This window comes from Kogia breviceps, chromosome 4 (genome assembly GCF_026419965.1).
Source record: "Kogia breviceps isolate mKogBre1 chromosome 4, mKogBre1 haplotype 1, whole genome shotgun sequence".
Lineage (NCBI taxonomy): Eukaryota > Metazoa > Chordata > Mammalia > Artiodactyla > Physeteridae > Kogia > Kogia breviceps.
In genome coordinates this window covers 137,725,232-137,745,879 of record NC_081313.1, presented here as the reverse complement: position 1 = coordinate 137,745,879, position 20,648 = coordinate 137,725,232, and the positions used below count along the sequence as shown (strand labels likewise).

At 35.1% G+C, this 20,648-nt stretch overlaps 1 protein-coding gene and 1 non-coding gene across 2 annotated transcripts in view; one reads left to right on the top strand and one right to left on the bottom strand.

Annotated features, from left to right (window-relative positions):
• SGCD (sarcoglycan delta) overlaps positions 1 to 20,648 on the top strand; it is a 1,028,538-nt gene that overhangs the window by 533,219 nt on the left and 474,671 nt on the right. The gene's annotated exons all lie outside the window — the stretch shown is intronic.
• Positions 11,942 to 12,048, bottom strand: LOC131756430 (U6 spliceosomal RNA). Its single transcript, XR_009335614.1, has one exon. It is a non-coding gene; the product is annotated as a U6 spliceosomal RNA (small nuclear RNA).

Sequence of the window (20,648 nt, the reverse complement as noted above, 5' to 3'; positions counted from 1 at the left end):
GGACCGGGGCACGAACCCGTGTCCCCTGCATCGGCAGGCGGACTCTCAACCACTGCGCCACCAGGGAAGCCCTGGCTTCTAGATTTTAAAATGAAGTTCAGTGAAGTACAGAGAGCAAGAGGAGGGAACTAAAAGAGGAACCTCAAAAGGCAAGGAGAAGCTACCTCTTGCTGGGCTTTGCAGGACAGTTACAAAGATTTGGACTTTATCCTAAGATAAAGCCACTGAGGTGTAAAAATATGGCTCTGGCCACTGTGTAAAATGAATTGGGATGTTGTGGGAGATCAGTTAGGAGGCAGTGGAAATCTCTGAGCTGGAGATGAAGATGGATTAGTCAAGGATGTTAGCCATCGAGAAGGCAAAAAGACACTTGTGACAGGCCTTGCTATGGATGAGATATTAGGGTTGGTGTTCAAGGTGATTCCAGACTTCTTGTGTAACAGAATGGGATAAAGTGACTGCCCACCAAATTATTTAACCCTGGAAGAACAATGGATTTGGAGAAAGAGACGTCAATTTTTTGAGACTTACTGAATTCTGACGTAACTTTGAGATATTGGATTGAAGATGTAAAGATGCCTTGGAGTATGTATGTTTCTAGGCCAGATAAGAGCTCATGGGTGGGCTTATGTGGATGAGTAGAAATCAAGGCTTTGAGTATGAATGGTAATATATGGGGCGACAGAGGGAGATAGTGGGACTGAGCCTTGAGGAGCATTACCATTCATGGCTGGATGGAGGAAGGGAGACTTGTAATGGTGAGAAAGATGGATGGGCAGTAGAAAGTGAACGTGAACAGACAGAAAGTGAACAGCAGATGAGATGTCATGGAAATAGGGAGATGAGATTGTTTCAACGGGGAGACGGGTAACAGCATCAAATACTACTGAGAGGAGGTCACGTAAGATTAGGACTGAGAGTATGTTGAATGGCAACAACTAAATCATAGTTTTGATGGGAATGGATGCCAGACTGGAGTATAGTAACAGTCTTCCTTCTGTAGTTCGTATTGGGCAAATGTCTAGAAACGTTGGTTTCCTCTGTGGTCTGAGACAAGTTCCAAGACAAACAGATGAGATAAGGCAAAAAGCTTAGGACGTGATGTTAGAAGACTTTAATTCAAGTCCTGGTATCTCGGCTTGTCAGCTGTATTGACCTTACACAAGCATTTTCTCTCTCTCTCTCTCTCTCTCTCTCTCCTGCTCCCTCATTTATGCAATTCTGCAGGAATTGGAATGAAACTAAAAATTAGTCCATAAGTTTATTGTAATAGAACAAAATAGTTACAGTATGTGCATTATCTCAGTGCCTGGCACATACATAGAACACAATCAAATGAAGATATATGTATATTTTCTGCACTTTTCCAAATTCTCCAAAATGGCTGTCATTACTCTTTTAATCAGAGAAAACCAGAAACATAAACTTTATTTTTAAGAAGGGGATATATAACAAAATACATCTTTGAAAGAATCTGGCTGTCCAATTGGTAAGAAAAATTCCCTGCCCAAGTGCTTGGATAGGTTTTAAATTATGTGCCTGTAGATTTTACACATTAAAAAATGATAAGATAAAGATGTGACTGTCTTTGTGCTCCCAAAGAATTTTATAACTATAATGAATGTTGAAACTTTGATTCATTCTCCTGCTTAGATAGTCTCCTATGCCCACGAAAACCAGCAGTGTCAATTTTGATTTCCTCTTTTTTGGCTTTTACTGTGAAGCCAGACATAATTTATAAAGAAACACTGAAGACTACCTTTGTCACCACTGATATTTCCCAGATAGTGAGGTGCCTTTTTAAAATGAAATCTGATGTTTATACAATGGAGAAGAATAGTTATTCTTATGATCTATATTGGAAAAGGTGTGAAACCTATAAGAACCACTAAGAAAATTAATGAGGCTTCAATTTAAAGTTGTCAAAATCCAATGTATAAAACTCCAAATAATTTGCTTTACCCAGAGGCAGGAAGCATAGAAAGAATATCTTGGGCTGGGAATTCATGTTCAGATCCTGCCCTACCTGTAATGAGCTGTGAGTCCCTGAATAAGGCTCTCCTGCTTCATTTCCATTTGCTCTGAGAATAAAAAGATAAATAAGATAAATAAAAAAGAAGAAAAAAAGAGGTTGAACTAGTGTACATTTTGTCTATAAAATACACCAACTCTAGGATTCTGTAACAAAGTCCAGAAATACCTTTAAGACTCAGCTAGGGTATTTTAGTGTTTGTTTACACATTATTACCTGTTTGACACAGAACTGGAAGTTGGGAGTTAGTGATCAGGGAAAATTAAAACTCTTTTGTTTGGAGTCAGTGCCAATAGAAAATGAATCTAGACTGAAAATAAAGCATATCTGAAATTACTGAGTAAGTCAGTAATGTTAATAAAGGGACAACTAAGTATCTTGCTGCTCTTTTTATGGACACTTAACCAAGAGCTTGAAAACAGGCATTGCTCTGGAGAGAGTTTAATGATTTATTTTGCTTTAGTTTGTTGAATTTAGCTCAATTTTATGGTTTACCAAATTATGCTTATCTTAGGAAACTTAGGTAAAGACATTATTAAAATATAAACACATTTTACATTAATAAATGCAGAAATCTTTTACTAGAAATTAGAAAAGCAGATCATTAAAGGATCTTTTCATGTTTTAGAAAAGCAACCAAATATCACATTCTTCTTTTTTTCTTTCTTTCTTTCTTTCTTTCCTCCCTCCCTCCCTTCCTTCCTTCTTTCTTTCCTTCCTTCCTTTCTTTCTTTCTTTTTATAGTTTGCACTTGTGCATTGTAGGCAACATTAAAGATTTTTTTTCTCTATTTCTTATTGCCCCAAACAGATCTGGAAACACTGTGGTTATGAAGTAATTGCTTTTAGAGGAGACGACCATGTCTATACCCACAAGAATATGAATGAGATGTTAAAAGGTGCTCTTATCTTTCCTCTAGACCTAGATCTGTTCTCTCAAAGGTAACTACTGTTAGTCCTTTGGAGTAGATCTTTCCAGTCCTTTCGCTATGGTTTTCACACTCGTAAATAAATACTCATGGAAAATATAGGAGTCATTGAGTGTTTTATAGTTTTGTTTAAAATTGATTTTACATGACTCATACTGTAACTTTTTTTTTCTCATTTTTTAAACTCAGTGCTATGTATTGGACATATACCACTAAGATTTACCTTATTCTATTTACTCTGTATTTACTCCCCATTACCCTGAAACCATAGTTTATCTAATTTCTCCTCTAAGTAAAATCTTCATTTGAAAATGCCCTTCAGTTTAGATGTAACATTAGTGATGTTGTTTTAACTCGTAATTCCAGTTTGAATACATTTACATCCATTAATATTAATTCATTTTTTATATTGGTATTTGTATCCAGTCATGTAAATACATAGAATGAAAGTAAGTAGATAATGCAGAATGTTGCAGAAGCTATTGTGGACCTCCACATAATTTGTCCTTTAAAAAATAATAATAATGATGATGAGTAAATGAGAAATTTCATTGTGAACAGCATTTGAGACTATACACTCTGACAATTGGAATTACTTTTTGGACTGTTCTGATTATTGGTATAATGCATGAGTGTCGTTCAAACTTTTCTTCTGAAGGGCCCCCTAATGGCAGAGGAAAGCAGTGGGGACTCCATAAGGCACACACTTAGCCTCAAGCGGTCTGCCAACAAGCAGAAAATTGCCTTGAAGTCTGGTATTTTATCTTACATTCATACAAACTCTTAGTGTAATTAAAAAAAAAGGTATTTTATGTTACATAATATGTAGTAAATTTGATACTACATGAAGATGCAGCGTGTTTATCCTGTGGCTTTGAATGCCTGCTAGTGTACTTCTGGATGCCCTTGGAGTCCATGGGCCCTAGTTAGGAAAAGACACAAAATGCTGTTTTATAACGTGCTCCTATTTAGAAGTATCTGGCAAAATGACTAACATCTGCTCTGTTAAAATAGAATATCCTTGTAATGCAATAGGACCTCATTTTTCCACATATGTCTTTATCAAGGCTCTATGCTTAAAAGTAGCAGAAACTCACAGGACTAACTATTTGTTTTTTAAGGGATGAAAATACTTTATTTTTTTAAGTTAATTTTTATTGGAGTATAGTTAGTTTATAATGTTGTGTTAGTTTCTGCTGTACGGCAAAGTGAATCTGTTATACATACACATATATCCACTCTTTTTTAGGTTCTATTCCCATATAGGTCATTACAGAGTATTGAGTAGAGTTCCCTATGCTATACAGTAGGTTCTTATTAGTTATCTATTATATGTATAGAAGTGTGTATATGTCAATTCCAATCTCCCAGTATATCCCTACCTGCCTTTTCCCCCTTGGTAGCCATAAGTTTGTTTTCTACATCTGTGACTCTTATTTCTGTTTTGTAAATGTAATAGGTTCATTTGTACCATTTTTTAGGTTCTACATATAAGCGGTATCATATGCAACAGGACTAACTTTAATTGTTAACAGTGTGTGTGTTGGAGTGGGAGTGGTGATTAAATAGAGACAATGGTGCCTTACAGAACTGATGTCAGAAAGTAGAGTTGGGCTGAAGTTGGGATCAGGAAAGGAGACAGAGGTCTGCAGGTGACCTGGGTTCTTTGCCTCTCCTAGGTGACTCCTTTCTTCTCTTGACTTTCCTCTGAGTGTTTCTCTATCTCTTTGCAGACCATGGCCCAATACTACAACTCCTGTAGTAATGGGTCATCTATTCCAATGACAGGAGAAATGAACTAGTAGTTTTGATTCCAATTTTATATTCTCAAGAAAGAGACTGTGCCAAAATCAGTCCCCAAACATGGGTATCCTTGTGTTAGGATGAGAATGCAAGACTAAGAAAAAAATTCAGAGATTAGAAATGTATTATGAACAAATGTCCATTCTCTTGTAATTGGCCTCATTGCCTTTTTTAGCTTTCCAGAGGGGCCTTCCCATTGCTGTATAATTTTCTATCATCCAAAATACTTATTCTGAGCACCTATAATGTGTAACACCTAGTAAATTATTTCATCAGAAGCATGTCTGGCCCATGATTAGGTCCCTCAATTAAAGTCAGTTAACCTCAGTTAAATAAGGGAAAATGTAATTTAACTGCCCTCCAGCTGAAAGTCAGATTCAGTTTGGTGTTCTGAATACAGTTCTGCAAATAATTATCACTTGTATTTGGACATTTATTCAAGGGCAAAAGCAATGTTTTCCCTAATTCCAAGAGAATCTAAACTTTTAATGGTTAAGCTGAATATAGCAAGATCGATGAAGTCACAGTTAGTGAGTGAATAATAAAAGCCACCTTCTCTTCTATAATTTTTAATGAATTATCTTTATATTTGAGGAAGGAGAAGTCTATGTAAACTATTACATAATCTGCAAATAAAGTCAGTTTTATTTCCTTCATTTCTTTTATCTCTAGTTCTATTGTAATGACTAAGAGTCTTTATAATTGTTAAATAAAACAGTAATGTTTGACATGCATGGCTCATCCCCCATTTTAAAGAGAGTGCTTCAAAGATTTAACCATTTTTTTGACAGTGTTTGCTCTGGTTATTGTTATTCAAAGGTACTGTTTATCAGGTTAAGCAACCTTCTGTTCCTAATGAATTAAGAAATTGTATGGGGTTTTTTTCTAAATAGGTGCTAAATTCTATCACTTTTTTGGTATCAACTGGGATAATCATATTAATTTTTCTCTCTTTAAATCTGATATTATTGTGAAAAGTAATTATGAATTTTTAAATAATAAACCATTCTCACATAACTGAGATAAAAACACAGTTTTATCTTGGTTATTATAATATTAATAATATTGTTGGGTTCACTTTGGTAAGTTTTTTAAAGCAATTTTAATTTTTATATTAATTAGTGTAATGGACCTCTAATTGTTCTTTCGCATGTTTTGGTGTCAGGATAAAACTAATTTGGTGTCAGGCTAACACTGACCTGTATCTTCTTTTCTGTTAAATGCAAGATGTGTGAAATTTGGATCTGTTACTTGAAATTTCGGTGGCACTTATCTGTGAAATCACTGTCTGGTTTCCACTGGAGGGATGAATTCTTAGGTCAGTTTTGGTAACTTATTTTTCTAGGTATTTCATTTAGGTTTTCAAAATTGTTGGCATATAGTCATTGATAGTATTCTTTTTTGCTGCTTTCACAGCTCTACTTTTTCTGTCATGTACTGTCTTCACTCATAGTAGTTTTTATTTATATTTTCTCTTTTCTTGATCAATCTTAACAGACGTTTATTTATTTTGTTTTTTTCAAAGAATCAACTTTTGGCTTTATCGATCTGTATTGCATTCATTTTATTAACATCGAATATTTATTACCTCTTTCTACTTTCCTTGTTTATATTATTATTTTTTGTAAATTTATAAGTTGAATACTTAGATCAGTAATTGCGATTTGTTATCTAGTATTTTTTTTTTTGCAGAAACATAAATTCATGAGGTAATGAAAATACGTCCAATACAAAGGAAATGATGGTTTTACTCCCATGATATTTAAATATGCTTTTGGTTTTTACACGCATCTGTTCATTCATGAGGCACTTATAGAGTGCTCATTGTTTGTCCAGTTTTCTGTTTTGCAATTGAACAAGGCATAACCTAAAAAACTCAAGGAGTTACAGTCTTTTTCATTTAAAGATAGAAACTGTTAATTTATTTTTGTTTCATTGAGATATAATCATTATACAATAAAATGTACAAATATGAAGCATTTAATTCATTGTTTTAAAAATTATATATACTCCAAACAAGATGTAAAGCATTCATCCCCCCCACCCCCCAGAAATTTCCCTTCAGCCCCTTTTCAGTCCACCTCCTTGGTTTCTATCATCATAGATCAATCTGGCCTATATTTGAATTTCATATAAATGGAACCACACAGTATATACTCAAGTATGTATTGCTTCTCTAACTTAACATAATGTTTTTGACAAAAATATCCAGCTGTTGCATCTATCATGTGTTTATTTTTCTTTATCTTCTAGTATCATTCCATTCCATACCTACATGACAATTTGTTTATCCTCTTTCCTGCTGATGGATATTTGTTTTATTTCCCAGTAAGTGATTTTTAATGAGGTTGGTATAAACTTACTTTACAATATTTTGGTCAACACACTGTTTCATTTCTTTGGTATAAATATGTAGGAATGTAATTTCTGGGTCATAAGGTAGATATATGCTTCAATTTTTAACAATGATTCTCAGAATATGGTCTATGGATCTCTGGGAATCTTAAGACCAGGGTTGGGGGGGGAGGTTTCCAAATGTCAAAACCATCTTTGTGATAGTACTAACCAGACATTTACCTTTTTCACTGTGTTGACATTTTCAGTAACGATGCAAAAGTAATGTTGGGTAAAAAAATGAATGAAGCCTTACAAGCAATTGTGGTATGACTGTATTACTCTCCATCACACACCTTCAGTATACCAGTTTTAATTAAGAATGTCCTTGATGAATCAGTAAAAATTATTAATTTTATTAAAATTGACACTTGAGTACTCATCTTTTCAATAGCCTGCAAAAAGCTCTTCTGCTACATACTGAAGTATGATAGTTGTCTCAAGGAAATGCATTTGTGCAATTGTTTTGAGTTAAAAGGTAAACTAGCTGCTTTTCTTCATGGAGCACCAATTTTTTTATTGACAAACTGATTATTCAGGCTAATATATTTGGCAGATACTTTCTTGTAAATAAACAAGATAAACCTGTCATTTCAAGGACAATAACTCACTCTATTTGTTGTTAATGATAAAATTTTAACTTTGAAGCAAAAATTAGAATTTCAGAAAACATGTATTAGCTACCATGAGCTTAACAGCTTTTCAGTATTTCTGATGACTTTGGTGGTGATATTACCAAATGTGATATCAAAAGATTGTATAATAAAATTAGTCATCATTTATAAGATCCACATAACTCAGAACCAGTGTTTTCCAAATGGTCATTCATTGCCTGGTGTTAAAAATCATGCATGAGGTAAATTCAATTAATAATATAAGATGGACCAATAGATTTTAATGTAATTGAGTACAAAAAATTTGATTGATATTGTTTGATTCCACACTGCACCTCACTTTCAGGAATACTGCTACCACTAAATGTTCGTTTAGTATCTACAAAAATATCCATAATTATCTGAAAAAGCCTATTAAAATAGTCCTTTCTTTCCCAAAGCCTTTCTCTGTAAGACAAAACTTTCTTCATATACTTCATCCTAAACTGTATTAAGAGAACAAATGCAGAGGAGATACAAATCCAGCTGTCTTCTATTAAGCCAGATTTTAGAGATTTACAATAATGTGAAACAGTGCCACTCTTGCTAATTCTTTTTGTTTTGACAAATGTCATTTCTCATTAAAATATGATTTTGTTATTTTAAATGAATTAATAAGGAAATATTTTAAATTTTTCTCAGTTTTAATTTCTAGCATGGTAAATATTGATAGATAATACCATATAAACAAAATCTCCTTGGGCTTCTTAAGAATTAAGAGAGTAAAGGGGTCCTGACTAAAAAGTTTGAGAACCACTGTTTTATAAAAAACTACCAAATGAGTCTTCAATGTGATTGTATCATTTTATATTCTTACCAACATTGTATAAGCATTTCACCTTCTCCAACATTTGCTAACCATTCTATTGGTGTGAAGTCATATCTTATTGTAGTTTCAGTTTGCTTTTCTCTGTAGCATCTTTTAATACCTAGTGGCCATTTCTGTATCTTTTGTGATTTGTATGCTTGAGTTTTGGCCTATTGTTTTATTGGATTATTCATCATTTTATTGTTCTGTAGAGCTTTTGTCTATTTTTGATCCATTTTTTCCATTAGATATATCCTATAAATGTCTTTTTCCTACTCTGTAACTTATCTACTCATTTCCTTAGTGGTATCTTTTGATGAGCAAAAATTTTAAATTTGATTAAGTCTAATATATATATATTTTTTAATGGTTTCTGTCTGTCTACTCAGAATTTGCAAATGTATTCTCCTTTATTTTTTTCTACAAGCTTTATTGTTCTGGGTTTTATCTTTAGATTTGTGATCCATATTGAATTAATTTTGGTGTATGGAGTAAGAGATCAAGTTATTTTTTTCTTAAAGCTATCCAATTGTTCTAACAATAGATTAAAAAGAAATCTTTTCTCACTGAATGGATGGCAATTTCTATTGACTACCCCATTCTTTACTTTTATATGCATCTACTTTATATGAATGCCACATGGTCTTGATTACTGTAGCCTTATAGCCAGTCAGTCTTGAAATCAGATAGCCTAAGTCCTTTAAATATGTTCGTTTTTTAAAAGACTGGTTATTCAATATTCTTTGCATTTCCAAATTAATTTTCAAAGTCTTATTTAGTTCATCAAATTATTGGATTATATTTGCAAATATTTTGTGAGGATTTTGTGTCTATAGTCATGAGGGATGTTTTCATTTCTTATAAGATATTTTTATTGGTTTTATGAACAAGGCTTTGACCTCATAAAATGAACAGGAACTTTTTCTTCCTTTATTTTCTGAGTTTCTGTAGTATTAGCCTTATGGATTTGACTGTTTCTTTTTCTTTTAACTCTAAAATATATATATATATATATATATATATATATATATATATTTTTTTTTTTTTTTTTTTTTGCGGTACACGGGCCTTTTACTGTTGTGGCGTCTCCCTTTGTGGAGCACAGGCTCCGGATGCGCAGGTTCAGCGGCCATGGCTCACGGGCCCAGCCGCTCCGCGGCATGTAGGATCTTCCCGGACTGGGGCACGAACCCATGTCCCCTGCATTGGCAGGTGGATTCTCAACCACTGTGCCACCAGGGAAGCCCATAAAAATATTTTGATTTATGAGTTTGGGACCTCTGTTTTTAGATACGTACATATTATTATGTTTCTTTGGTAAATTGATTCTTCTATCATTATTTCTATTAATACTCTGTTTTCAATCTACTGTGTCTGGAAGTAATATAAAATCACCAGTTTTCTTTTGCTTAGTGTTTGCGTGGTATATATTTTTTCATTTCATCTTAAAATTTGAATCTATCTGTGTCTTCATAATAAAAGTGTTCTTCCTATAAAGATCTAATATTTGGATTTTACATTTTTATCCAGTGTAGCAGTCTATGCCTTTTACAGGAGTGTTATTTTAAATTTTATTGGAATATAGTTGAATTACAATGTTGTGTTAGTTTCAGGTGTACAGCAAAGTGATTCAGTTATACATATACATATATTCATTCTTTCTCAGATTCTCATATACGGTATCACAGAATTTTGAGTAGAGTTCCCTGTGCTATACAGTACATCCTTGTTGGTTATCTATCTTATATATAGTAGTGTGTGTATGTTAATCCCAAGCTCATGATTTATCCCTCCCCCCGCAAGTTTCCCCTTTGGTAACCATAAGTTTGTTTTCAGTATCTGTAAGTCTGTTTCTGTTATATAAATAAGTTCATTTGTATCATTTTAAAAATTAGATTCCACATATGAGTGATATCATATGATATTTGTCTCTGTCTGACTTACTTCACTTACTATGATAATCTCCAGGTCCATCCATGTTGCTTCAAATTGAATTATTTCATTCTTTTTATGGCTGAGTAATATTCCATCATATATATGTACCACATCTTCTTTATCCATTCCTCTGCTAATGGATATTTAGGTTGCTTCCATGTCTTAGCTATTGTAAATAGTGCTGCAGTGAACATTGGGGTGCATGTATCTTTTCAAATTATAGTTTTCTGCAGATATATGCGCAGGAGTGGGATTGCTGTGGCATATGGTAGTTCTATTTTTAGTTTTTTAAGGAATCTCCATACTGTTCTCCATAGTGGTTGTACCAATTTACATTCCCACCAGCAGTGTGGGAGGGTTCCCTTTTCTCTACAGCCTTTTCAACATTAATTGTTTATAGACTTTTTGATGATATGGCCATGGACTGTTTTAATTAATTTCATTTAATCTAATCATTGATAAGTTGGATTTAAACATTATATCTTTTAATATTATTCCTTTAATTTTTTTCTTGTTTTTATCTTTCCATTGTTTTTTTTTTTTTTTTTTTTTTTTTTTGCGGTATGCGGGCCTCTCACTGTTGTGGCCTCTCCCGTTGCGGAGCACAGGCTCCGGACGCACAGGCTCAGCAGCCATAGCTCACGGGCTTAGTTGCTCCGCGGCATGTGGGATCTTCCCGGACCAGGGCACGAACCCGTGTCTCCTGCATCAGCAGGCGGATTCTCAACCACTGCGCCACCAGGGAAGCCCTCCATTGTTTTTTATGACTTTTTTTAGTGATATATATATAGTATTTTATTTTTTCTTCTGTATTGATTTTTTAAAATTAATTTTTATTGAAGTATACTTGCTTTACAATGTTGTTAGTTTCTGCTGTACAACAAAGTGAATCATCTATACATATACATATATCCCGCTTTTTTGGATTTCCTTCCTATTTAGGTCACCACAGAGCACTGAGTAGAGTTCCTTCTGCTATACAGGAGGTTCTCATTAGTTATCTATTTTATACATAGTATCAATAGTGTATATATGTCAATCCCAACCTCCCAATTCATCCCACTCCCCCGCTTTCCCCCTTGGTATCCATACATTTGTTCTCTACGTCTGTTTCTGCTTTGCAAATAAGATCATCTATACCATTTTCCTAGATTCCACATATATGCATTAATACATGATATTTGTTTTTCTCTTTCTGACTTACTTCACTCTGTATGACAGTCTGTAGATCCATCCACATCTCTGCAAATGACCCAGTTTCATTCCATTTTATGGCTGAGCAATATTCCATTGTATATATGTACTACATCTTCTTTATCCATTCCTCTGTTTTAGGTTGTTTCCATGTCTTGGCTATTGTAAATAGTAAAAGTAGTATTGTAAAGAGTAAAAATATGGATAACTTCACGAATTTGCATGTCATCCTTGCGCAGGGGCCATGCTGATCTTCTCTGTATCATTACAATTTTAGTATATGTGCCACTGAAGCAAGTACTGTATTGATTTTTAATATTTGTATTAGTAGTTTCTCTAGAGCTTATAATATTCATCTTTAAGTTATCACAGTCAGCTCTTAAGTGTGTTACTTCAAAACTAGTGTTAAAATTTTATAACAGCATAAATCCATTTGTTTCGTATTGACTTTTGTGCTCTTTTTATCTTCTATTTTATCAGTACATATGCCAATAAGTAAATAAATAAATGCTATTAAGTTGGCCAAAAAATTCGTTTGGGTTTTTCCATAAGATGTTTTGAAAAACCTGAATAAACTTTTCGGCCAACCCAATAGTTTTGCTTTAAACAATCAATAGCATTTTAAACAAATATATAAATATGCAAAAGTAGATAAGAATTACACATTTTACATTTAACCTAGGTATTCATATTTTTTGTTACTCTTCATTTCATTCCAGAGGTCTGAGGTTCCTTCTGGTATTATTTTCAACCTGAAAAAAGTCTTTCTGCATTTTTTGTAGTGAGAGTGCTGAAGATCATTTTTCGCCTTTTGTCTGAGCATGTCTTTATTTTTCTTTATTGTTTAAAGTTAATTTTTATAGCATATGGAGTTGTAGGTTGACAATCCCACTTTTTTTCCGCACTCTCAACATTTTATTTACAGATACTGTTTTATGTCTTCTTGTTTTCCTTTTAGTATAGTACTCCCAAATGTGTCTCTTTTCTTTGGCTTCTTTCTGAATTCTTTTCATATGTTTGGTTTCTTTAGCATTTTGACTGCTAATAGGCTTAGGTGTGGTTTTCTCTCTATTTAACCTGTCTGGGGTTCACTGAGATTTGTGGATCTGTGGGTTGATATCTTTCATCAGTTTTTAAAAATTCTTGGTCATCTTTTCTTTAAATGTTTCTTTTGCCCATTTTCTTTCTCCTCTTCTGAAAATATAATTATGTGTAGATTTCAGCTTTTGATATTACCTCCCAGGTTTTGGTAATTATATTGTTAAAAAAATTTTTTACTCTATTTTTATTTGTGTTAAAATTTGGATAATTTCTGTTCACCTGTCATCTGATTCACTGATCTTTTCACCTGCTATGGCCAGTCTGCCATTATCCCAAATTTAATGAATTTCTCATTTCTGATTTTTTTTTTAATTTCTAAAATTTCTAGTTGGTTCTCTTTTATAGTTTAATTTTCTATATTTCTATTTCTCTTCTATTCAGATGTTGTTCATCTTTTTTGCTAGGTATTTTGGCAATTTTAACATAATTTAAATTCTTCTTTAATAATTCCAGTACCTTGGACCATCTCTGAGTTTGCTTTTATTGTGTTTTAATTTGTTTTACAGTCTTTTTAATTGAGGAACTTTATTTTACCCTCCCCCCCAAAATTCCTATCTTTCATTATTTTTCTTTAGGGGGCCATAATTATCCCTATAGTAGTATATCTACTTCTGTCCTCCATATCACTTAACTTTGCTTTTATATTTTCTCATAGTTTTCTCTTCTTCTGAAGAATCTCTATTCTTGTTCTTCCAGTTTTCAAAATTGTTTCTGAGCTATGTCTGTCCTACTATTTATTCTGTGTACTCCAATATTAATTCAACAGTTATGTTTTTCATACCACAGGCTAGGTCTGCCTTAACCACCTTTGAGGGTTAGAGGTGGATATTGCCCAAATTTGAGATATCCAGGAACCAAAAAACCTAAAATTACTTCTCAGTCCATGAAAAATCCCTTCTCTCAGCACCTCAGTCTGGGAACAAGCACAATTAAAAAGAGATGCTTAGGGCTTCCCTGGTAGTGCAGTGGTTGAGAATCCACCTGCCGATGCAGGGGACATGGGTTTGTGCCCTGGTCCGGGAAGATCCCACATGCCGCGGAGCGGCTGGGCCCGTGAGCCATGGCCGCTGAGACTGTGCGTCCAGAGCCTGTACTCCGCAACAGGAGAGGCCACAACAGTGAGAGGCCCGCGTACCAAAAAAGAAAAAAAAGAAAGAAAAAAAAAAAAAAGAGAGATGCTTAGATTGAAATTAACCAGCCATAGAAGATTAGAGGGAAAGGAATGAGGAAATAACTGCCCCAGTTAGTTTCAACCCATCATCAGTTATCAGCTCTTTACAAGTGTGAAGCTTCTGACAGCATATACCTAAATTTTGTATTTCTTTTTTTATCTGTTAATATTTTTCTTTTAATGGAAGAATTTAGTCTGCTTCTATCTATTGAAAATATTGGCTTATTTTGACCTATTTCTAATAATTTATTTCAGTTTGTTCCACTTCCCTAATTTTGTCTCTGGGCACTTCTGTACTAGAGATCTGAGTCATGGTAGGTGTAAGGACAGATACTCTTTGTTCTAAAGCAATGGTAGGGAAAAATCAAGAACAGCTCCAACCGTTTCTTTACTCTGTTATCCTTCTACATCCAAACTGAGTTCTTCTTGCCCCAGGTTAAACCCTCATCCCATATACACCATTGCAAAGTAGCCTCCTTTCATTCTAGGGATTTGCACAATTTTCTGTGCTTTATTTTGATAACCTCTCCTGGGCTGATCTTGAAGAAAAGAGTCAGCAGTTATGAGTTCAGCAGCATGGTAGGATCTGGAGCCAGACCCTAGTGTATTTTGATGAATAATCTTATCATAACCACTTGTCTTCTGGAATGCCTTTCCAAACTGAAGACCTTGGCAAGTTACTCTTCAGTCTGATGGAAGACCTTATGTTTTATCCATCCAGTAGGTTATTTTATTAGCCACAATCTGGAAAATAAATGGATCATCATTGAAACCAGCAGCTTCTATGAAAAATGAATTTCAGTGAATGATGATCAGTTTTAACATAGGATTTCTGATCAAGCAAACCTAGTGAAATTCCTAGTGAATTCTCCTAGAATTCTACTTAGAAAGATTTTTTTTTAATGAAAGGAAAAAGAGAAAGAACAGGTAAGAAGTGTAGAGGAGCTTGGAGACTCCAATATATGTATGAGTTAGAGAAGAAGAAAATTGAGGTAAATTTGGAAAAGTTACATTGAAGAGATAATAACAAAGAACTTTCCAGAAGTAAAGTCAAACATCCTAAGATTAAAAGTGAACTTCACTTTGGAATTGACATATATACACTAATATGTATAAAATGGATAACTAATAAGAACCTGCTGTCTAAAAAAATAAATAAAATTCAAAAATTAAAAAATACCAGAAAACAATAGGTTATCCAGAAATACACAGAGCATGAATATATGTATTTATAATTTAGTATGAATAAAGTTATATCTATTTTTTTTAAAAGTGAACTTCAAATCCTAAAGAGGTGAGACTAAAAATAAATCCTTTTCAGCAATTTGTAGTGAAACTTTAGAACATCAGGGGAAGAGGAGACCATATTCAAAACTACCAGAGAGAAAATACACATTACCTGTAGGGGAATTAAATTGTCTATTAGTATAAGCAATTTCTCTGGAAAATATAGACATTGAATTTGCTGAGAGAGAATATCTACTAAGTTTTCATAAGGGTCTTGGAGTATAGCTATCATTATTATCAAAGTCTCTGGAATAAGATTTCTCCAGTTTCAAATTCTAATGTTATCACTTCCTAGATCTTGAGACCTTGAACAAATTATTCACCATTTTAAGCATTTCTTTCCTCTTTGTAAAAATGAGCAAACCAAAGATGCCCATCTCAGAGTTGCTGTGAAATTTACTAGATAATGAATAAAAAGTACTTAGCACAGCAAGTGTCACCTGGGAGGCATTAAAATGTCACCACAGATGCAGAGAATAAGGTTTGGAAACCCCAACAGTTTGGGCATTTTAATCAAGCACAAAGAGCTGCCTAAGCCTTCTAGAATCTTAGTTCCACAAACCAGGGAATTTTTTCAATTTTGTTTGTTATGCCCCCCCCCCCCCAACCAAGAACAGTGCCTGGGATATAGTAGACATCAGGTAAATGTCTGGTAAGTGAATGAATAAACAAATTCTTCATGTGAAATTGAAGCTGTAATGAAGAAAATAGAGATTACTGGAAATGAAGAGTACTTATTCCAACATACGCAGTCACCTTTACCAAACCAAACTTGGGTCCTCTCACCCGTATGCAATAAAGCCAATCTACTGGCACTGGGTTGTGGTGAAGGAAAGTACAGCGTTTACTGTAGGGCATCAAGCAAGGAGAATGGGCAGCTCATGCTCAAAAGATGCAAACTCCCTGAGGGCTTTCAGGGAAGGGGTTTTAAAGGCAAGGTGAGGGAGCACGCTGCAGGGTGTGTGATCAAGCCGTGCACAATTATTGGATGGGTTGGCATCAAGGTGAAGTTTTAAGCATCATCACCCTTCTGGTTTCAACCAGTCTAGGATCTATGTTATGTAGTCAGCAGTTTTCATCTGGTGGAGGTCTGCTTTCTGTGAAAACAACTTAGGAATGTGTGTCAGGCCTTTATATCTTTCAGGGAAATGGGAGTTCGGTAATTTTGCTCTGCAGCTGGTTTATATTCTAAATTGTTACCAGTTTCCCGGCCCAACAAGTATTCTTAGTTTCTACATCCTCACATTTCCTAATCATTAACTCTTGATCCAGCCTTTAGAGACCAAAGGGAGGCCTGGGAAACTAAAGCAAAAGCCTTTTACTTCAAAGGACAGGGACACAGGGGCTTGTATATGTTTCAGTCCCCCCTTTTCTTTGATACTCCTCAATCTTGAGGGGAACAGGTTCAAGAAAAGAAAGGGAGTAAAGTTTAGGATAGAGAAGTTATTCATAAACTCAGCAGAGGAACTCAGTTTTAGGGGGACCTTGGTTTCATCACCATTATCATTTAATGGATTAGACAAATGGGGAGAAGCAAGCAGCTAGATAACTACAGTGACAGGGCAGCAGAGGAGGACTAGAACCCAAGTCTTTTTGATCTTGGCTAATTACACTTTACCACAGAAGGCAAATAAGTATTATACAATAGCTTTGCAACAGTCTCTGAATTCCACGCTCAGTCCTATCCCTTGTTAGAATTGGGAATTCTTTACTTTTTTAAAAAAGATGTGTCAGTCTGATTCTAAAGCTCCTGCTCCAAATAGCTTTGCTCTACTCTTAGTCTTTGTAGGAGAGACAAAAAAGTTTTAAAATGAAACCAAAGTACAGTGTTGGTGATGGATATGAAAAAGTCTAAGATAATTTGATTCCCAATTGCTAAATTAGGGAGAGTGGATTTACCGTTTTTTTGGGAAGCTGACTACATTAAACACAATTAATCCTGTTCATCATGTGTTTTCTTACAGAAACATGAAAACGGTTACTTTACACATGTCTGAGGTTTGCAACGTCTCATTGCTACTTTATGTTGCCAGTTGACTGTTTGAGCCAAATAAACTGGTATTTGAGCTTTCTCACTGGTGAAAAAAATCTCGACTATTAAATAAGTTTTTTTTCTTCCCTTCATTGAAATTAAGAAACTTTATTACTAATTATAGTAGTATATCATGCATTTCTCAAAGAGAATATAGTGACCTTCCCATTTTTACCCCAGCATTTTTCTTTGCTTCACAAATCACCAACTGCACAAGCATAATGGGATCAGAAGTAGACAGAACTGCTAGATAAGTGATCTAATATATTAATTCCTGACAAAAGAGAAATCCTGGAAAGTCTGAGGGTAATAGCTTGCAATTTTCTCATGAATCAGCTAGTATGTAAAAGCAAACATTTGAGCATTTATCTTATAAATAAAGAATATTATTGATACAAATAGTTATCAGGAAGTAAAACTGACCAAGACTGTGGGGCATATGAGAACATTTAGATCTGTAAAATTTTGACCTTGGAAAATTGTGCTTGATAGAAATATTTGAATCAAAAGAAAACTCAGAGTTAATGCTTGCTATGGTCAAAATGTTTAATGAAACCCTCCATGATGTTTACTCGGAAAGGCTTGATCATGATGAAAATAATTTTAATAAAATAAAAAAGAAATCAGGAAAAATAACTACTTTATAATTTTGGATAGAGTATTGGTCAACAAATTAAATTGGCTTGATATAGTTCATACGACATTTTTTTCTCAATTAAAAAAGTCATCTATGTTGGTATAATGATACTAGTGTATTCACAAACATGAGTCAAAACATCCTCGGGGTCAAATGGCAGGGTCCAAACTGGGGTTAAAGTGTTTTGGACTTCTGCAGGACATTCAAATATGAAATATAAGCTGCAAAATATTGTCAAGAAACACTGCATACCATGTCTCTTTGATAATTTGTTGCAAATATTCATTCCGTTCTACTCCCAGCTCTGTGTAAACTTCAGCCAGTCATGAACTCTCTCAAGCTCGATTTCCTCATAAGTAAGATGGGAATATCACATGTCCCTGATTCACTGGGCAGAGCAAATTTAGTAACAGGTAATTTGGCACCTGATTAATCACTTAACAAATGATAGTTTCCTTAATCAAGGTAACTCTGTCCCATTCTGTTGTAAGTCTATGTGTTGTTGAGTAGTGGAATTCTCACAATTCTTCCCAAATTCTAAGGCTTCCCTTAAAACCCATCATCACTTGATTCTCTTCCTGGTCATGTCACATTTCAAAATTGATTCTCTGCTCTGAAGCCTTCACCCCTACCCTAACTATTTGAAGAAAAGTATAAAGTTATCACCAGTTACAGGGCAAACCAAGACATGAAACTCACTGGGAAATGGATTGGTCTCTGTACCTAATGTTTCTGACCCCACCTTCTTTCCAGGTTTTGCAGCAGGTTGTCAGAGGCCAGCCTGAGACAAAGCTCTACTTCCCTTCCCTGGGAGCAAAGAGGGGCACCCTATACAGTGATGCCATATGTTCTGGTGCCTTTTTCCCTCCACTCTCTCTAGCCCCAGTGAAGGCAGCTCCAGAGACAGTACCTGATATAAAGCTCGGCAAGAATATAACTGCATGTTGATAGTGGTTTAGGTCTACTGATAGAGTCTCCATCAAGTAAACTGACAAAGCCTCATGGCATATGATAAAATTCAGATCTGAAAAATTTGACCAAGCCAAATTTAGAAGTTCCTATTAGAGTTTGGTCTTTTAAGCTGTCTTTTTTGTTTGTTTTTACCTGTAAATTATTGAAGTGCACAATAATATAAAAAGTAAGCCAAGGCAATAGTACTATTAAAAGTAATAAAAATCATACTTTATGAAATAAGTTAGCTGATAAGTATCTTGGAGGTTATCTAGTTTCAGCATTAATTTTTAGAGCTGAAACCCCCCAAACTGAGTGATCTCTCCATGGTCTCCTAGTTATTTGTTATTTGTGGAGGCGGGGTTAAGACTTCTGCAGCATGTAGTGTGTTTGGTACAGATAAGACTTCAGAGCCTGATATCTGAGGACCTGGGCTTGAATTTCCAATACTTACTAGTTACACGAAACACAAAAAAGTACCTTCCTGTCCCTAAGCCTCAGTCTCCTCCTCCTACAGGATAGGACTGTGAATAGGACTAAGTCACCTCACACAATGAGAGCACGTTATAAAGCAGTGGTTCCCAACCTGTTTGGCACCAGGGACCGGTTTCGTGGAAGACAATTTTTCCAGGGTCAGGGCGGGTGGGGATGGTTCAGATGGTAACGCGAGCAACGGGGAGCGATGGGGAACGGCAGATGAAGCTTCACTTGCTCGCCCGCTGCTCACCTCCTGCTGTGCAGCCCGGTTCCTAACAGGCCGCGGCTCTGGGTTTGGGGACCCGTGTTATAAAGTACCTAGCACTCAAGAAATGTTAGCTATTGTTAGTGTTGGTCCAGGGTCATACAGATGGTGGGAGAGACCATACCCAGACCTCCTTTCTTCCTACTGCCTTTATCTAAAAAAATAAACACTGAATCACTTTCTTTTTAACATCAACCAAAGTCAGGCAACATTCAAATAAGGTTAAACATGTTGCCTCTACCGTTGGCTGGCATTGATAAAATGGATTAAGCTAAGATAAGGAATTTCTAATGGAGATAGCTCTTTGGAAGGAAGGAAAACCATCTCAACTCTTCTCAAGTGACTCCACAAAAATAAACAACTACTCTTATTGTCATCCCTGTGAAGAGTCCATGCATAAGTGCTTTGGGGAAGGATATTTCCAGTTTCAGGATGTTCTTGGAGAACATCAAGGGTAGGAAATTCGAATGACCTTCCCAAGGGAGCTCGGGCAATTAGGGCTGAGCTTCCATGGCCTTTCCAAGTGGGAAAAGGATCGGCATGCTGCCATCCTGTCTGGAGGGATCCTGGAGCTTGTGAGGAGAAATGGATTGATCTCCACCTTTGCTCTGGTCTTACCTGATGCTAAGAAAAATCATCATTTCTCTGAGACAGGAGTTTCTTATGCCGGGATCTAGGCATACGCCTTGGAGGACAAGGGTTCAGATATTCAGAGCCTTTTAAAATGATATATAAACGTGCATGTATTTGTTTTTCCCTGGCATAGTATATAGCTTTTATTAAATATTTGAGGTCATTCCCTAATATGAAAATATTAAAAACGACTGCTTTGGAGTATCTTTTAGCTTAAGAATAAAAGAGATGTGTGTGTGTGTGTGTGTGTGTGACTTTTTATTTGCCAAGGAGAGCAGTCCTTGGAAGCTATTTCTGTGAAAAGACCATGATCTGAGGGCATGTCCCAGAGAACATGATGGATTCCT